This window comes from Meles meles, chromosome 4, assembly GCF_922984935.1.
Source record: "Meles meles chromosome 4, mMelMel3.1 paternal haplotype, whole genome shotgun sequence".
NCBI lineage: Eukaryota > Metazoa > Chordata > Mammalia > Carnivora > Mustelidae > Meles > Meles meles.
Genome location: NC_060069.1, coordinates 76,850,745 through 76,869,030, shown reverse-complemented (window position 1 = coordinate 76,869,030; position 18,286 = coordinate 76,850,745). Strand labels below are relative to the sequence as shown.

The 18,286-nt window shown below is 40.3% G+C and overlaps 1 protein-coding gene and 1 pseudogene across 1 annotated transcript in view; one reads left to right on the top strand and one right to left on the bottom strand.

Moving 5' to 3' along the window:
* The window catches only part of ARL14 (ADP ribosylation factor like GTPase 14), a 119,348-nt gene that overhangs the window by 34,201 nt on the left and 66,861 nt on the right, over positions 1 to 18,286 (top strand). The gene's annotated exons all lie outside the window — the stretch shown is intronic.
* LOC123939646 lies at positions 952 to 1,174 on the bottom strand (annotated as a pseudogene).

Here is an 18,286-nt window from a genome sequence, read left to right as displayed (position 1 = left end):
GGCTTCATTAACTGACTTGATCTGAAAGCTGGCAATAGCAAATTTTGCAATTTAGCATCTTCCTCTATTGTTACTCCAACGATTTTATCTCCTAACTTATACTATGAGCTCTGAAATGTGTGTACTGCAACATTCTTCAAGCTTTCACAACTTAATTAGAAATTGACACCTCTTCTTAAGACAGGCAGCTGTCTGTTTAAGCTGTCTTCCTCTTGGCTAACTCAATCCACCAGCAATCTTAAAGTTATTATATGAAAATGAAACCATGCTCCCAAGCATTGATTAAAACTATTGGGCTGGGGGGCGCCTGGGTGGCTCAGTGGATTAAGCCGCTGCCTTCGGCTCAAGTCATGATCCCAGGGTCCTGGGATCGAGCCCCACATCGGGCTCTCTGCTCCGCAGGGAGCCTGCTTCCTCCTCTCTCTCTGCCTGCCTCTCTGCCTACTTGTGATCTCTCTCTCTGTCAAATAAATAAATAAAATCTTAAAAAAAAACCAAAACTATTGGGCTGGGATCCCTTTTCAGAGCCTTAGCTCCCTGAGAGAAAAGAGTAATCCTAATTAATTGCTTGCGTGAATTATACCTCCCCCCAATATACTTAATATCCTTCGCAACAAAACTCAAGAGGTCAGGCAACCCTGATCATTCTGACAAGTTTATCAGTATTTACATACAAAGGATATTTAAAGCTGATCCCAGACCAAGTACTGCAACCATAATCCCAAGAAATCGTTTAGTTTTAGCACATGGAGTTCCTGCAAGGATGCCAAAGCAAGTGAGAAATCATCTCAAAGCAGAGTGATGGTTCATCATCTTTCACAAGTGAGAGGACATGAAGGAGGAGAGAAACCTCCTTCCTCCCAAACCCATCAAATTGATGACTTTTTTCACAGTCTTAATTGATGAAATCTAGTGTCCTCAATTTCCTGACTGGAGGAGTGACTGTCAAGGTCAAGAAGAGTTTTGGGGCTTTTCTTTGCCATGGCCCACGAATTCCAGTCCTTCAGTGGGAATCTCCTCCCTTATTGCTTTCTGAATACCGCTGATAGCACTTGAAGGGGTTGGTGTACGGGTCTTCGGAGCCAACCCCTTAAAACTTCTTGGCAAACCACCGTTTGAAGCATTGGTCAAACTCACACTTCATGCTGGTGCAGGCCTCCCCTATGCTATTCATGGCAGTGGCTGACCCATTCATTCTTTAGTAGCATGTTGTTTAACCTCCATGTATTTGTGGTCTTTCCAAATTTTTCTATTGGTTGATTTCAAGTTTCATAGTGTTATGGGCAGAAAAAAATATATGGTATGATCTTAATCTTTTTGTATTTGTTGAGGCCTGATTTGTAACTTGGTATGTGATCTATGCTGGAGAATGTCCCATGTGCTTGAAAAGAATACGTACTCTGCTACTTTAGGATGAAATGTTCTGAATATATCTGCTAAGTCCATCTGGTCCAGTGTGTCATTCGGAGCCATTTTTCCCTTGTTGATTTTCTGCTTAAATGTTCTGTCCATTGCTGTAAGTGAGGTGTTAAAGTCCCATACTATTATTGCAAAATATCAATTAGTTCTTTTATGTTTGTTATTAACTATTTGATGTATTTGGGTCCTCCTATGTTGGCTGCATAAATATTTATAATTAGATCTTCTTGTTGGATTGTCCCCTTTATTATTATATAGTGTCTGTCTTTGTCTCTTGTTATAGTCTTTGTTTTAAAGTCCATTTTGGGGGCACCTGGGTGGCTCAGCGGGTTAAAGCCTCTGCCTTCGGCTCAGGTCATGATCTCAGGGTCCTGGGATTGAGCCCCGCATCAGGCTCTCTGCTCAGCAGGGAGCCTGCTTCCTCCTCTCTCTGCCTGCTTCTCTGCCTACTTGTGATCTCTGTCTGTCAAATAAATAAATGAAATCTTAAAAAAAAAATAAAGTCCATTTTATCTGATATAACTATCGCTATTCCAGTTTTCTTTTCATATCCATTAGCATGCTAGATGTCTCTCCATACCCTCACTTTCAATCTGAGGTGTTTTGGGGTCAAAAATGAGTCTTTTGTAGGCAGCATATATATGGCTTTTTAAAAAAAAAATCCATTCTGAGACCCTATGTCTTTTGATTGGAGTATTTATTCCATTTACATTCAGAGTAATTATTGATAGATGTGTAGTCAGTACCATTTTATTACATGTCTTGTCATTGTTTCTGGAGATTTTCTCTGTTCCTTTCTAGTCTGTCACTTTTGGTCTTTCCCATTCAGAGTTCCCTTTTTCTTGCAGCATTGGTTTAGTGGTCATGAATTCCTTAACTTTTGTTTGTATGGGAAACTCTTTATCTCTCCTTCTATTCTGAATGACAGCCTAGCTGGATAGAGTATTCTTGGCTGCAGATTTTTCCCATCCAGCATGTTAAATATATCATGCCACTCTTTTCTGGCTTGTCAAGTGTTTGTGGAGAGATCTACAGCTAGCTCGGTGGGTCTTCCCTTGTAAGTTAGGACTTCATCTTGTTGTTTTTAGGATTTTTTCCCATTACTATATTTTGCAAATTTAACTACAATATGTCTTGGTGTTAGCCATTTTGATGGGAGTTCTCTGTGCCTCCTGGATTTGGATGTCTGTTTCCTTCCCCAGAATAAGGCAGTTTTCACCTATTATTTCCTCAAATAAAACTTCTGCACCCTTTTCTCTCTTCTTCTTCTTCCAGGATTCCTATAATATGAATGTTATTATATTTGATGGAGTCAGTGAGTTCCCTAAGTGTATTCTCGTGATGTATAGTTCTTTTTCTCTTTTTTTCAGCCTATATTTTCCATTACTTTATCCTTTATATTACTTATTCATTCCTCTGCTTCTTCCATCTCTGCGGTCATTACATAGAGTCCATTTTGAATCTAAGTTTTTGCATTTTTCATTTCTGACTGTTTTTTAACTCTTTTATCTCTGCAGTAAGGGTCTTCCTGATGTCTTCCACAGTTTTTTTTGAAGTTCAGCAAGTTTCCTTATGATTGTTCTTTTAAATTCCTCATCGGGCATATTACTTATATATGTTTTGATTAGATCCCTGGCCATGACCTTTTTCTTGTTCTTCCTTTTGGGATAAATTCCTCCATCTTGGCATTTTGTCTAGGTCTCTGTCTTTTTCTCTGTGTTAGAAAAGCCTGTTATGTTTCCTACTTTTGAGAGTAATGGCTTTATGAAGAAGAGATCATACAGTGTCCTGGACCTGATGCTTCAGGGAGTTTCTCTGGTGTATGCTGCCTGCGCTCTGCTGTTGTGTTTTTGTTACTCTATCCCTCAGGTCAGTTGTCTGCAGAGGCTCTCCTTGTCTGCAGTGGGAAGTGACCACATCCTTGGTCAGAATGTGGCAAGGTTTAACTAGGTGTGCTCTGATCTGCTTGTTAAATGAGACCTGATGCTACTTGCTGAAGCTTGCAGAACTACCACTCAGTTCTGGTGGGTAGACATGGTGCATGGGGGGGTTTCTGTTGGTCTATTGTGGGAGGGGCCCACTGCACTGGGCCCTAGGCATATTTGCCTGAGAAAAACAGTAGCAGCAGAGTGCAGGAGGGAGGGATTTAGTGTAAGCAGGTTAGGGAGCTAGTGTTGGTGCTGTGATATTTACTGCAGTTGGTTTATGCCGAGGCATGGGGGAGGGAAATAGTGCCACCAATTCCTTTGTACTCAGAGAGTGGTCTCTGTGCTTGCTGCTCTCAGGGAAGCCCTCCCAGAAGAGTGAATAATTTCCCCCTCCTGTGTCTCAGGCATTTTTCAGATCTCTGTTTTCACACTGTCTTTGCCTGCCTGAAGCAGCAAAGTACACTTTGGACTCTATCCCAGCCAAGCCTGCTGACTTTTAAAACTTAAGAGCGCCTGGGTGGCTCAGTGGGTCAAGCCTCTGCGTTCAGCTCAGGTCATGGTCTCGGAGGTCCTGGGATTGAGCCCCACATTGGGCTCTCTATTCAGCGGGGAGTCTGCTTCCCCCTCTCTCTGCCTGCCTCTCTGCCTACTTGTGATCTCTGTCAAATAAATAACTAAAATCTTAAAAACAAAACAAAAACTTGAGGAATGTGCAGTGGAGGGCCCTGTGCTGGTCTTCCAGGGGAAGGTCTGTTTGTGCTAGAATGGATACAGGTTTGGTGAGAAGGGCGTCAGAGCCTAGGGGCGTAGGATTTGGAACAAACAGGCTATAAACAGTGTCTAGGTTAGCTGCCCTCAGCAGGTGTCTCTGTGCATGTGCTGAGGGACAGGGGAGGCAAATGGTGCCCATTGGCTCTTTTGTCACCAGAGAGGTGTCTCTGCGAATGCCACCTCTCACAGATGCACTCCAAGAACAACAAATACTCTCTCCATTGACCTTAGGTGATCCTCAGATCATATCATCTGTCCTGGGTTGCTTGCCTGCCTTCTCTCCAGGAGTAGGGCAGCACCCTTAGGTCTCTACCCCAGTCAAGCCCACCCACCTCTCAAACTCCTGTCTTTGAGCCCCACTGGTTGCAAAAACACAAAAATCAGTCTCTCACTTCCCCAGCCAATGGCTTTGGGGAAGTGTTCTTATGTGCATCCCTCTGCACTCCACTGTCTCTCTGCAATTTTAACTTCTGCTTTATTTCTCTGTCTTGCCAAAACACCTAGCCCCGTGGAGGTAAGAGCTATGTCTATTTTGTTCATTGTTAATGATCCCATCATGTAGCAGAGCATCTGGCACTTAAATATTTGGGAAATGAGTGGACAATTGACACAGTTAATAAGGTAGTATATGATCGGGGAGTAATAACTAATTATTCATTAATTACTACCTAGGACCATAATTGTAAAAATTTAGCTAAAATGAAACAGAACTGCATAACATCTAAATCATGGTCAAGACTCTTTTCCTACATCAATGATATCAACAATGTATTTCTTTATACTATTACCAACTTTAAAAATGTTTTATTGAGGTGCAACTTATAATAAGACATGCAAGTCTTAAATCTAAAACTTGACTGATTTTTGACATATGTGTACACCTGTGAAACCACTACTCATATCAATAGGTAGAACATTTCCAGCACCCCAGAAAACTCTCTTTGCCCTCTCTTCCGATCAGTATTTATTCAAAGATAATCATTCTTCTGACCTCCATTACCACAGTTTTGTTTGCCTGATTTTGAACTCCAAGTATTAGGATCATGAAATATGCATTTTACATATTTGGCTTTTACTCAACATCACGTTGGTGAGATTTGTTCTTTTCATTGCTATATTCATTCTATTGTATGAATATGGTTTACTTTTCCATTCTACTGTTGAAAGACATTTGGGTGTTTTTAGTTTGAATATTATCAATAAAGCTATAATGAATGGTGGACATAGCACTATTGTATGTTGAGTTTAGCAGGAGAGGATTTTCTGGGTCATAAGATATGTATAGGTTTAGGTTAAGTGGATATATTATCAAATATTTTACCAAAGTCATTACACTAGTTTATACTCCCATCAATAAACATATGAGAGTTCCAATTGTTCCACCACCTTGATATTACTTCATATTATCTTTTAGTCACTTATAAAAGCTTACAGAGTCATCTGAGATGAAAACTGAAATTACAAATTACTATGATACTATAAAACTATTCAAAATGGGCTTCCTGAGGTTGTTAATTTTCAGGCATAAAAGAGTAAGAATGGCTAATATTTACTGAGCGTGCACTGCTAGGATATTTCGGATACTTTACATAGGCTGCCTCATTTAATCATCACTACACCTCTGTGAAGTAGATACTGCCATCCCCATATTATGGATGAGAAATGTGTAGCATAGAGAGACCTATCATTTAATCACAGACTTTTGAAGAACTGTCTGGAAGTGCCTGTATAGATTAGTTAATGCAACCACTGGTATTGACAAAGCCAGTTCTGAGAGCAGAATGCATTATATCAAAGGAAGATCACCCAGTTTGTTAGAGGTAGAATGTAGACTGACATCCAGATCTCCTAACTTCTCATCTGGCATTGATAACGAATCAGCAGTGCACAACTATATAATATTAACAGTCATGAAAACAAACACTTTGAAAAAGTCCTTCATCCCTTCAGAATTTAGCTATAATGGTTTTAGTTTGTAGAATTGATTCATGATGTTCTAAAATGATTTTAAAGATTCAGGCAAGGTCATATAAGAAAAAGATTCATGTTTTGTGGTGCCATAAGCTAATACAATTGAGGAGGACTCATTAAGACAACGAACATAAAGAAAATCTTACTTTTGTCAATGCTACAAAAAACACGTGAACACGTTACTGGGGCCTGTTGATAGCCAGCTTCATATATGAAGATTCCCACCGCCCACCTGTTTTCCTTGTCTCCTGGTATTCATGCCCTGGTGTAACTCCTCTCTCATATTGTATTGAGGTTGGTCTGTGAGACCAACAGAATTCAGCAGAAGTGATGTCACTTTGGAGGCTAGGTTATAAGGGACATTATGACTTGGACCCCTTTATCTCAGATCATTAATTCTGGGGGAACTCAGCTACTATGTCATGAGAACTGTCACAGAACCCTTTGGAGAAGAGCCACTCAGAGAAGCTGCTCCCAGATTTCAAACTCTCAGGAACTGTGTGAGATAATAAGGTTATTGTTTTAAGCTGATAAGTTTTGGAGTAATTTGTTATACAGAAATTGCTAACTCATACAGGCCCCTAACAGGGCTTCAGAAAAGTCCGTGCAAATGAGAGGCCTAGAAGTTTAAGTTTCCTAACTTTTATGACAAATTGGTCTTTGCAGGGTCCGAGTGCAGGGGCGTAGGATTTGGAGCAAACATGGTTTGTTTAAATGGTTAATTGTTTTTTTAAAAAAAATGGTTAAGTTTACCAAATTGTTGTGGCATTGACAGCTAGTTTTCCACCAAAATTTGTTCTTTCTTTCTTCCACAGCAGCTGTAATTAGGTCATGCCTTTCTAGCCACATATTATTACTATTTAAAGTTATTTATTTATTTACTTAAGTAATTTCTGCAGGCAGCGTGGGGCTCAAACTCTTGACACCAAGATCAGGAGTCACATGCTCTTCCGACTGAGCCAGCTAGGCGTCCCTTTTTTTTTTTTTTTAATACTACCTGTGCAATGTTGTACCTTTGACAGAGCATAAGATTTGGAGGTATAAAACCTGAGTTCAAATTCTGTCAGTTTTGCATGCTGTGACCTGGGATAAGTTAACTTACCCACTTATTCTCCATCTTAGACTAATCACCTATATTGTTGAACACCTAGGTGCCCTAAATATCTTTATTTTGTATTCTGAACCTATCCAGGAAAGTTGTAAGCCAGATGCATAGCAAGTTTGGATAAATGTGTTTGTGTTCCTGGGACAAGGGAAGGTGTGACTGAACATGATGGTGTGTTCAAAACTAGACTGAACATGGCAGCTGAGCTCAAGTGAGCCAAGAGACCTGGAGAATGCTTTCGTGATTTTGTTTTCTTTTGCCATGAAGATCCCTACAAGGGATCTTGTGATGTCACCCTACAAGGGAATGTGTGACTTATTCTGAATTAAATTCCTGTGAAGATAAGATAATTACCTCATTTGGTGTGCTTAGCCTAACCCTTCTGTTGGGGAACTCCTACTCCATTTCCCATGGCCCTTGAGGCATTTTCAGTTGCAGTGTTCATTCCATTTGACCAGAAATGTCAATAAAAAGCTTCCCTATCACATGGAAAGAGAACCTGTCAGGAGAGGGGAGATGGAGATGGAGACAGGCAGCAGTGAGTGAGAGCCTGATTGGATAGCTTGAGCTCCTGGACCCATCTGTGCCTGAAGCTACTACTCCTCAGACTTCCAAGCCGTGTGAGCCAATACAATTCCTTTTATTGCTTATACTTATTTGAATTGGGGTTTTGTAACTAAATGTGTCCTGGCTAATATAGGACCTTTTGCAAAATGTACATGCTCTGAGTCTGGAGTTTCCGATGCAGTTGGGTCTGAAATGGGGCTGAAGCATGTGTGTTCTTTTAAAATTTCTCTAAATTCTACCTCCCTTCCCAAGTTAAGAACCACTACTTTTTTTTTTTTTAAGATTTCAAGTTCATAGGTCATATTTGATCATATTCAGTTCATGGCATGTTATCATCATTGGTTCATGCAATATCTCTGTCTCCTTTTGTTTATTTCATTTTCTTGCCATACTCCACTTCTATTATCACTCCCCACAAAGACCATCATTCTAACATATTAAATGAGTGTCTTCTCTTTATATCTGCTTTTGTAAAATGTGTTTTATTGTTTTCTGTGCATGCATTTCTCAGTTATAAAAACAGCGCTTTGTTATATAGCTATTCTGCTTTTTACTTTAAAGAAATTAATGGACTCTATTTTTTAGAGTAGTTTCAGGTTTACAGAAAAATTAAGCAGGAAGTACAGAAAGGTCCCATATACTCTCCCTGCTCCCAAACCAGTTTCTTCTATTATTAAAATCCTGCATTAGTGATTAATTTTTGAACTTCAGCTGTCCTAGAAATGAATAATAGGACAGTACTGGGTAAGAGACTTTGACTCCTAATAAATGGCAGTGCTTTTCCATGAATGGAAATAAAGAGATGTCTTAGAATATGGAGACAAATAACAACAAAACTCCAAAGTCTATTATACAAATAGATGCTAGATCATGTAAAATTTTCTTTTTCTTCTGATTTTAAAACTCTTGACTCATCTTCAAAAAGAAAAAGAACAGAAGTCATTAGAAATATCATAGCAAAACTGTAAGCTCTGTGATTTTATAGTTGTGAGAACTAGTTTCAAAGTAAGTTTTCAATTCAATTCTTTGAATTAAATAGAAATAGAAAACTGCGTATGAGAGGAAGAGTCAGCATCTGAAGAGAGATGATTGAAGATCTTCTAGTGGCGAATACTATGTGAAGATGTCACAGGGCACCAAGGTATCCACAGGAAAAAGGTATTTCTGTCTCTGCCAGTGAAGGTGTGGGCAAACAGGCACACAACATTTCTGGGGAACACTGGTAAACACCTCTGAGAGGCATTTTGGCAGAAGCTGTCAAATTTTCATACGCAGCTACCTTCAGATCCAAGGAACTCTTGTTCAGTTTGGACTCAACTGGAAGTTACTTTTTCCCAAAAGGAACTAATCTGGATATAAATCTCACTGAAAGCCTTCGTGGGGACAGAGCACAGAGATTCTGGTGAGAGAGAGATACAAAACTGCGCGTACAGAAAAGCTGCTGTTCCCTGGCAGTAAGAAGCTGGTAGTAAGTCAGCATAATGCAGTCGAGGAATGCTAACCCCACAGAGTCATCATCTGGGGAGATATCTTAGTAAAAATCTTAACTTTGAGTAATTGCAGATGTAGAGTTTTAGAATTTTTAATGGACTTCTAAGGAAGGAGTTTTTCCTGGGCAAACTGGTCTGTAGCAAGAAGAGTGCTACTTGGAGGGGGTGCCTGGGTGCCTCAGTGGGTGAAGCCTTTGCCTTCAGCTCAGGTCATAATCTCAAGGTCCTGGGATCAAGCCCCACATCAGGCTCTCTGAGCAGCAGGGAGCCTGCTTCCCTCCCCGCCCCCCCCGCCCCCCCCGCCCGCCTGCCTCTCTGCCTACTTGTGATCTTTGTCAAATAAATAAATAAAATCTTAAAAAAAAAAAAAGAGTGCTACTTGGAGGAAGATCAGTAAAGCCTTGATACTGAGTCAAATACAGTTGAGAATGGAATTCCCAGGAGCTGCTGAAGAGTTTTCACCACTTCTTTAGTGAAGAGACATGGGAATGGGGCACACAGAACTCTGCAGGATATTCACTGTACTCTTTGGTGTGGGCATAATTAGTGAACTGTGTTCTTTTATACTGTGATTCAGTCAATTTCAACTGGTCTTTATTGTTTTCATAAAGCCCCAAGCTATAGATAATGACCCAAATGATGGACCCAGATAGCACTTGCAGTCAGTTGCTCCAGTGAGGTGACCTGGTGCCCTGTGGCCTTGGCAGCACGGTGCCTGGATGTTCTGTCTGGTGTGCTGCCTATTACAATGGCACTGGGCAAGAAGTGATGATCATCATGCTGACTCTGGTCCCACAAAAAAGAAGGATTTTGTGTTTAGCCTGTTCTATTCCAGAAGGCAAGGAAGTACGTCATGTATTAAAGAACTAGTTTTTTATAGTGAGTAACGTTTAAAAGCTCTAAACACTGGTTCTCTAAACTTTATTGTGCATCAGAACCACCTAGAATGCTATTTAAACACAGAATGTTGGGCCCCACTCTCAGAGATGCTGATTCAGTATGTCTGGAATGGGATCCAATAACGTGCATGATAAACTTTCGTCATCTAGAACATTCACAAGTTGGGTTTCTTATTCCTCATGATGCTGAACTTAAAACTTAAGGTGTTATTGCCAAGTGATATGAAAAGCAGGATGCTCGTTACAACTGTCCCTGCTTCCTTTCCTGTACCAAAGGCTTCTGGGACCACTTTGCTGTACTTCCTCCATCCTCTGCCAAACACCCACCTCTAAATCAGAATCTAAAACAAGAATTTCACACTTCTCTGTTATTAATTTCTCTCTTCTCTTTCCTCCAGTTCCTGGTACTAGCATGTAAGTGTAAGGACTAATATATGGCAGTATATAATTGAGCAATTGTGTTTTAGGAGTTCAAAGACAGGGGCAATCTAGAAAGACCCATGATGGAATTGAAATATAAGCTCGACCTTGACAAAAGGATGTCATTTGGCTAGGCAGACAAGAGACAGCATACATTTCAGACCAAGATAGCATTGTGGGCAAAGGTCCAGAAGCAAAACAAGTGGAGAGACAGGTCTGAGAGAGGGTTGTGTGCTGGAGAGAGCTAAGAAGGAAGACTGAACAGGTAGGGTGGGCCAGAGGGCCAGGCAGAGCTCAGAGTGGAGTTAGTAAGACATGGGAAGGTGCTGAAGATTTTACAGTGATTAAAGGCTTTTCCAGGCAGATTAGTTAGGCAATGGGGTGTGCAAAACAGCTTGACAGTGGAGGCCACCTAGTAGGCTGTTCTAGAAATCCAAATCTGTACAAGCCAGCACCACGTTCTTTCTTACAGCCTGAAATGCATTTAATTCACAATCTAAAACATCCTTAGAAATTACCTCAGTGTGTCTGAGCAAGCTGGGCCATGTCATGTTCTGCTTTTCTTTTCTTCAAAATTTCTAAAAATCACTTTCACTTATTTTCAATACTTAATATGTAATTGCTCAAGCAAATGTTAAAGAAAGCCTTTCCAAGCTTAAAACTCGATTCTTCCCATTTTACATTGTTGGTCATTATTCCCAAACCAGCCTTTAATTTTCTTGCACCGCCTCACTTTCTCAGCCCTCCAGGCCTTTTCTTTCCAGTCTCAATAACCTTTCTCCTCGTTTCATAATCTAAATCTAACTTATCCTTACATTCTTTTGGCACCTGGCCTAGTTTAGAGGTAAGCATTTCCCTTTGCCTAATGATTAGACTCACAAAAATATACAGTGACAGGTGGGTTTTCCCTCCAATGTTGCTTCCATTTAATTTATGTCATATATGATTCACAGATGATCTCAGGATAGAAATGGAGTATGTCCATTGTTTGAAGGTGGAAATTACATGTGTAATCACATTTCTCTAGGTCATACTGATGAAACAGCAGCATGTGGCTCAGTCTAAACTAGCAAAATATGGAGATCCCAGGCCTCAGATCTTTCACAGAAGCTTTAGGGTGTCTTCTTCAGCGGGTGTCTTCCTGGCTCTCATGATCCCCACTTGCCCTCCTGATGTCAGCTCTGTGCTTCCCACTACCCTGACACCCCTCTCAATCCCATTACAGGCATATTTGTGGTTGCTCCTTAATTCCATTCTTAAGGGCTGTCAGAACATCCTTCTCTCCTGGCCTACCCTCTTCCCGGATGTGCTTTGTGGTCAGTGGCTCTGTTCTTTATTACTGTCCCTTTCTAGGATCAAAGCCTGAACTAGAGGCTGGGCTGAGATGCAATCATGGGGACACTCATTGTGCTGTCTCATAGCCACCCTCCCTTTGATCTCTTCCAGCACATCCAAATCAAGCATGTGTGCCCCAACTCTCCTCACAGGGAATAAACAGAATGGTGAATTACACTGCAACATTTCTACAGCTGATTTCATAAACTTTGGGCAGTTTTACCATGGTTTCTGTAAAATTTTGTCCTTGGGTAATTTGGAAATGATGACAAGGTGCATTTCTCCACTCTTCCTGTTTCTTACTCCCCACCTTAGATACTATACACATGGCCTCACTGGGGTCTCTAAAGTTCTCATTCAAATCAGGTGAAGCTCTGACAGCCCCCCAAATACCATCAAAATGTCTAAATTTCCAATGTACACAAATTAGATCCCATTCATTAACTCAAAATATATTTTGTGAGCATCTACTCTGTGTCAGGCATCATTCTTAGAACTTGGGTGATAGCCGCGAACTAGGCAGGCAAAATCTTTGCTTTCAGGGAATTTATGTATAAACAAATAATTTCAGGTAGTGATAAGTGCTGTGAAGAAAATAATACAAGGTAATATGGTAGACAGTGATGGTGGGGGAAGTCTTGCTGAGGAGGTGACATTAATCTGAGACTTCCACGATAAGGGAGAGGTGGCCATGAGAAGTGCTGGGTAAAGAATACTCTACAAAGGAGGAAGACTAAGTGTAAAGACCTGTGCTGGAAGTGGGAGGCCAGTGAACCTGGACTATAATCTAGATGGAGGATAGGGTTGTGAGGGAAGTGGTGGAAATGAGATAAGAAAGGTAGGCAGGGGTCCCATCATATAGCCCTTGCAGGACTAAGTAAGAAGGTTCAATTTTATCTATATTGCTATAGGAAGTCACTGAAGAGTTTAACCAGTGGAAGATCATGATCTAAGGTTTGTTTGTTTTTTTCCTAACTAGTGTTTTTTTTAAAAAATTAAGATGTAGTTCACATAACATAAACTTTATCATTTTAACTGTACAGTTTATTGGTTGTAGCATGTCATAATGAGTGCAACCATTACCACTAATTCCAGAACATTTGTCACCCCAAAAAGAAATCTCGTACCTGTTAGCAGTTAGTCTCCTTTCCCCTTTCCTCATTGGAGGAAACAATAATCTGCTTTTCATCTCTATGGATTTGCCTATTCCAAACATTACATAAATAGAGTCATACAGTCTATTGTGCCTAGCTTCTTTCACTTAGAATAATATTTCAAGGTCATTTATGTTGTAGCATATAACAGTATTCCATTCCTTTTTTGTGGCACATTAATATTTCATTGTATGTATAGACCACATTTTGTCTATCCATTCATCTGCTAAAGGACAGGTGGGCTATTTCACTTTTTTGACTTTTATGAATAATCCTGCTATGAACACTTGTGTAGAAGTTTTTGTATGAATATATGATTTCATTTCTCTTGGGTATATACCTAGGGTAGAACTGCTAGGTCATTTGGTAACTTTGTGTGTAACTTCTTGAGGAACTACCAAATTCTTTTCCAAAATGGCTGTTCTGGGAAAGAGCAATTTTATATTCTAACCAGCGAAGTATGAGGATTCCAATTTCTCCACATCCTTGCCAACATTTGTTATTTTATGTTTTTGTGATTATAGCCATCCTAGTGGGTGTGAAGAGGTATCTCACTGTGATTTTGATTTGCCACTTCCTAATGACTAACAATGTTGAGAGTCATTTCATGTGCTTATTGGCTGTTTATATACTTCTTTGAAGAAATATCTAAGTCCTTTTCCCATTTTTATATTGTGTTATTGGTCTTTTTATTACTGAATTGTAAGAGCTCTTTTTATATTCAGGATACTTGGCCTTTATCAGACATATGATTTACAAAACCGTTCTCCCATTCTATGTTGTCTTTTCACTTTCTTGATAATATTTTTGACCTTATATAAGTTTTTAAAAAATCATTCTGGCTATATGGAAGATGGACTATTAGGGAGCAAGAATGGTGGCAGGGAGATGAACTGGGAACCACTGCAGTGATCCAGGCAAGAAATGACAATAGCTTGGATGGTGGGAAAAGTTCTGGCTTTAAATCATCATTGTCAGTTCTAGGTATGCAGGGCCAGATTAGCTGTCTGAAGTTTTGCTATACTTTATATTGTTTTGAGCTCAAGAGAGAAAACTGTAACCCAACTAATATTCATGTGGCTTGTCCACAGACGCAAAAATCATCTCCAAGGGATGCCTGGGTTGCTTAGTTGGTTATGCGACTGCCTTCCACTCAGGTCATGATCCCAGGGTCCTGGGATCAAGTCCCACATCAGGCTCCTTAATGTAACCTCAAGTGGCTCTGGATTTTTGACACAAGTCCTGACCATGGCTGTAGATTCTGGAGATCCAAATTGCAAATCTCACCCATTAAAAAGATGCTAAACTTTGTTAATAAACATGTATACAGGAATGGAAAATTTTAAAGTAAGGAGAATGTGCTATTTTAAGGGTTGAGGTAGGAAAACAACTCAAATGCCTGTGCCTGGGCCCTCCATCCCTAGCAATGAAGCTTCCTCAGGCAACCAAGGAGAAATTGGAGTGATATGAAAGTTATGCTTTGTTCTGACTATAAGGGCAAAGAAAGTGGAAGAATGAAATCAAAATAAAGCATGAAAAGATGATTAACTGGAGGGAAGGTGAACTTTTTTTTTAAGAGAGAGAAAGAGAGAGAGAGCAGAGGGAGGGGCAGAGGGTGAGGGAGAGAATCCTTCTTAAGCAGACTCCACACTTAGTGTGGAGCACAGCTCAGGGCTTGATCCCAGGACCCTGAGGTCATGACCTGAGCCAAAACCAAGAGTTGGATCCTTAACTGACTTAAGCCACCCAGGCTCCCCTGGAGGGTGAACTTTTTAAAGGAAACTCTCTTAGTCTGTTCAGCCTGCTATTACAAAATACCATTGGCTGGGTGGCTTATAAAAACATATTTCTGGCAGCTGGGAAGTCCAGTATCAGGGCACCGGCAAATTTGGTGTCTGATGAGAGAGCCCACTTCTTGATTCATAGATTGTCATCTTCTTACTGTGATCTCACCTGGTGGAAGGAAGCTCTCTGGGGCCTCTTTTGTAAGGACACAAAGCTCATTCAGAAGAATTCCACCCTCATTACCTTAATCACCTCCCAAAGATCACCACTTCCAAACATCATTTTATTGGCCATTAGGATTTAAAACAATCTATAGTAGAAACAGAATGAGAACTTAGTGGATAGACTAGACATATAGGAAGATCAACATGAGCTCTTGGCAATAAGGATGGATATATACAAAAGGAACAAGAGGTGTACTGGGGTCTAACTGTTCATAAAAAGGGTATTAGAAAAGGTAAAGATGTTTTTAATTATTATTTGTTCAGGAGTAGTGACTCAGCCCATTAAAAAACAAAAGAGGTAAGATCACTGATTCCCTGCTCACAAGAAACCAAATTCATGAATGAACTCAGAGGTTCCTCTGAAAAGAGCAGATGAAGAATCCACAGTAAAAGTATTGAAGAAAAATCTTTTGAAGACTGAGGTAGTCCTACCAAGTGGTCATAAAGGATTTGTATAGATTTGAGAAGGGAAGACTAAGAAGAAAACCACATTATACTGAAATCATTGTTATATGGGTTTGATTCAGAGATAGACAATTAATGCAGGTGGCAAGGAGAACTTGTCTGTACCCTGAGGACACATTACAGAGAAATTTATGGAACGGGCATTCTAAGGGAAAGCACACCAGAGATGAGTTGGGGCGCCTGGGTGGCTCAGTGGGTTAAGCCGCTGCCTTCGGCTCAGGTCATGATCTCAGGGTCCTGGGATCGAGTCCCGCATCGGGCTCTCTGCTCAGCAGCGAGCCTGCTTCCCTCTCTCTCTCTCTCTCTGCCTGCCTCTCTGTCTACTTGTGATCTCTCTGTCAAATATATATATATATAAAAAAAAAGAAATAAAAATGGAAAGCCAGACAGAAATAACTGAGTCCAGGCCCAGATTGGATGTTGATTTGATGGGAAAATATCTTCCAAGTGGTGAGAGCCTGCTTCTTGGTTCATAGCCTGCCATCTTCTCACTCTGATCTCATGTAGTGAAAGTGAGCTCTCTGGGGCCTCTTTTGTTAGGGCACTAAGCTGATTCACAAGAGTTCCACCCTCAATATTTAACACCTCCCAAAGATGACCACTTCTAAACATGATCATATTGGCCATTAGGATTTAAAAGAATCTATAGTGGAAACAGAATAAGCACTCAGTGGACAGACTAGATACGTAGGAAGAGCAACATGATAGTCATCCAGCATAGGTAGGAAAAAGGTGGTCAAGATTTGTTTAAACAGCATAGATTCTAGGAGCCTTAAAAAGTAGTGATTTCATATTCTTCACTAACGCAGGCCTATACACATCAAATGCTAGAAGAATATATTAGAAAAACTATTTTGGGGCCAGAAGGCAAAGAGAAAACAAATGAAGGAAGGTCTCCAATTCTAGCCCCATGTGTGTGGGAGTACTACTTCTGTGGAAGTAGCAGGGTAATGGCAGAGGGGAATGAATCGGTATAGGCATATACTAGTACATCAGTTATCGATGTCCTAGACACAGATGCTTTCCAAGGCCTGGAATATACAAAAATTGACAAAACAGTGAATCAAGGAGCCCACTGGAGAAGAACTGATTCACAAAGACCACGAGAAACATAAGCTCTGAAGCATTAACAGTAATGTAGTTCAGGAATCTGGTAAGAATGATGCTTCAGCTGAATCAAATATGACAACTAGGCAAAAATCTCTTTCCTAGACAGATTTTATAGTCCTAACCAATTTAATAGCAAGGAGTTATAGAAGCACTCTCTGTAGTCTAGGATCAAAAAGGCCTCCTCATGGGTTGTTGATGAGGCTCAAAATTACTTTAGCGTCGGGATGCCAGAAACATGAGCTAAAGGGACAATGCAAAATTAGAGATTATGACTGTGTAGAAAGGCAGGGGCATGTCAAATAAAACCTAGTGAGTTCATTTGCACCTTTCTAACTTTGCAAGATTGTACTTGCAAATGCTACTATCTTAGAAAGAAGACTATGCACAAAAGCCCCAGCACCCGTCCCATATGAAGATACATAGTGTCAAAATTAACTACTAGATGGGAGATTGACCCTGATTCAGTATAAATTCAGAGATTATGGATTTCAGATAACTAGCCTAGACTCACTGGCATCATGAAGACGTTAAACCAAGATATTTTCTTGACCTCATTTCTTTTTGTCCAATACTACTGAATCTGTTAGGGTCTTTGTTGACACTAACTCTGGGGTCTGGAAACATCATTTTATTTATGATAAAAAGATTCAGTTGTTTTTCTAGATTTGGCGGGTTGGGCAGCCAGTGTTGTGATGGTTATTGGTGTTCTGTTAAGTCTTGGAGTCTCTAAACACAGGACACCCCAGACATGCAGTCAGTATTCACCCTAAAGGATCTATATCCATGCCACAGAAGACAGCCAGGGTTGGAAATGCCAAAGAAACCCAGCTCTACGTGGCAGTAAAGACCCTTCTAGCTGAGAGTAGGCAGAAATAAGAAACCAGAAAGGATTAAGTCTGGACTTAATTTCTTTGGATAGTTAACTCACAAGTGCAATAGAATATGATTTTTGCACTTCAATTCTTTGACCTCTGAAATCTTTGGATTAATTTGCATGGAATTTAATTTTTAACTTCAATTTCCTCCCAGGAAAATCCATAAGAAAAGGCAGTTAAGATTACATTTGGGACTTCATCATTGATGACATTTTTATGATTTAAAGGTATTTATGTTGTTATTTTCCCTCATTGCCAAACCTTTGATGAACTACATTAAACAATGTGGTTGTACATATTTTGGGAAGGGAAATAGAATATAGAAAGAATTTTTAGCCTTGAATGCAGGTTTTAGAATTAATTTAATTAATGTGTTATTCTGACTCATTTCAGAGCCTCCCAGAATTAAAAAGAAAACACTGCCCACCAGCATCCCAGAAGAACTATAGTTGGTGTTGGGGGAATGGTCTTTTGAAAGTCGAGGACCAGGATTGCCCAGGTAGATTGTTAACTTTGTCTCCAGGGGCAGTCACACCACCAGCTAATGGTTAAGCTTAACGGAGTAAGAGAAGAAAAATCTGGAGAATGTTGGAGGAGGGGAATCTTCTTTCCTGTGACTTCTTGGTAACCTTCCTGGTCTTTCCTCCTCATCACTCACTCCTCCCAGAACTTGTCAGACTTACTGCCGGCACAAGCAGTGCTAGCCGTGTGCCAGCAGGCTCCTCTCCTGTCTCCCTCCTCCTTACTCTTGGAGATTGGCCTGCCTGC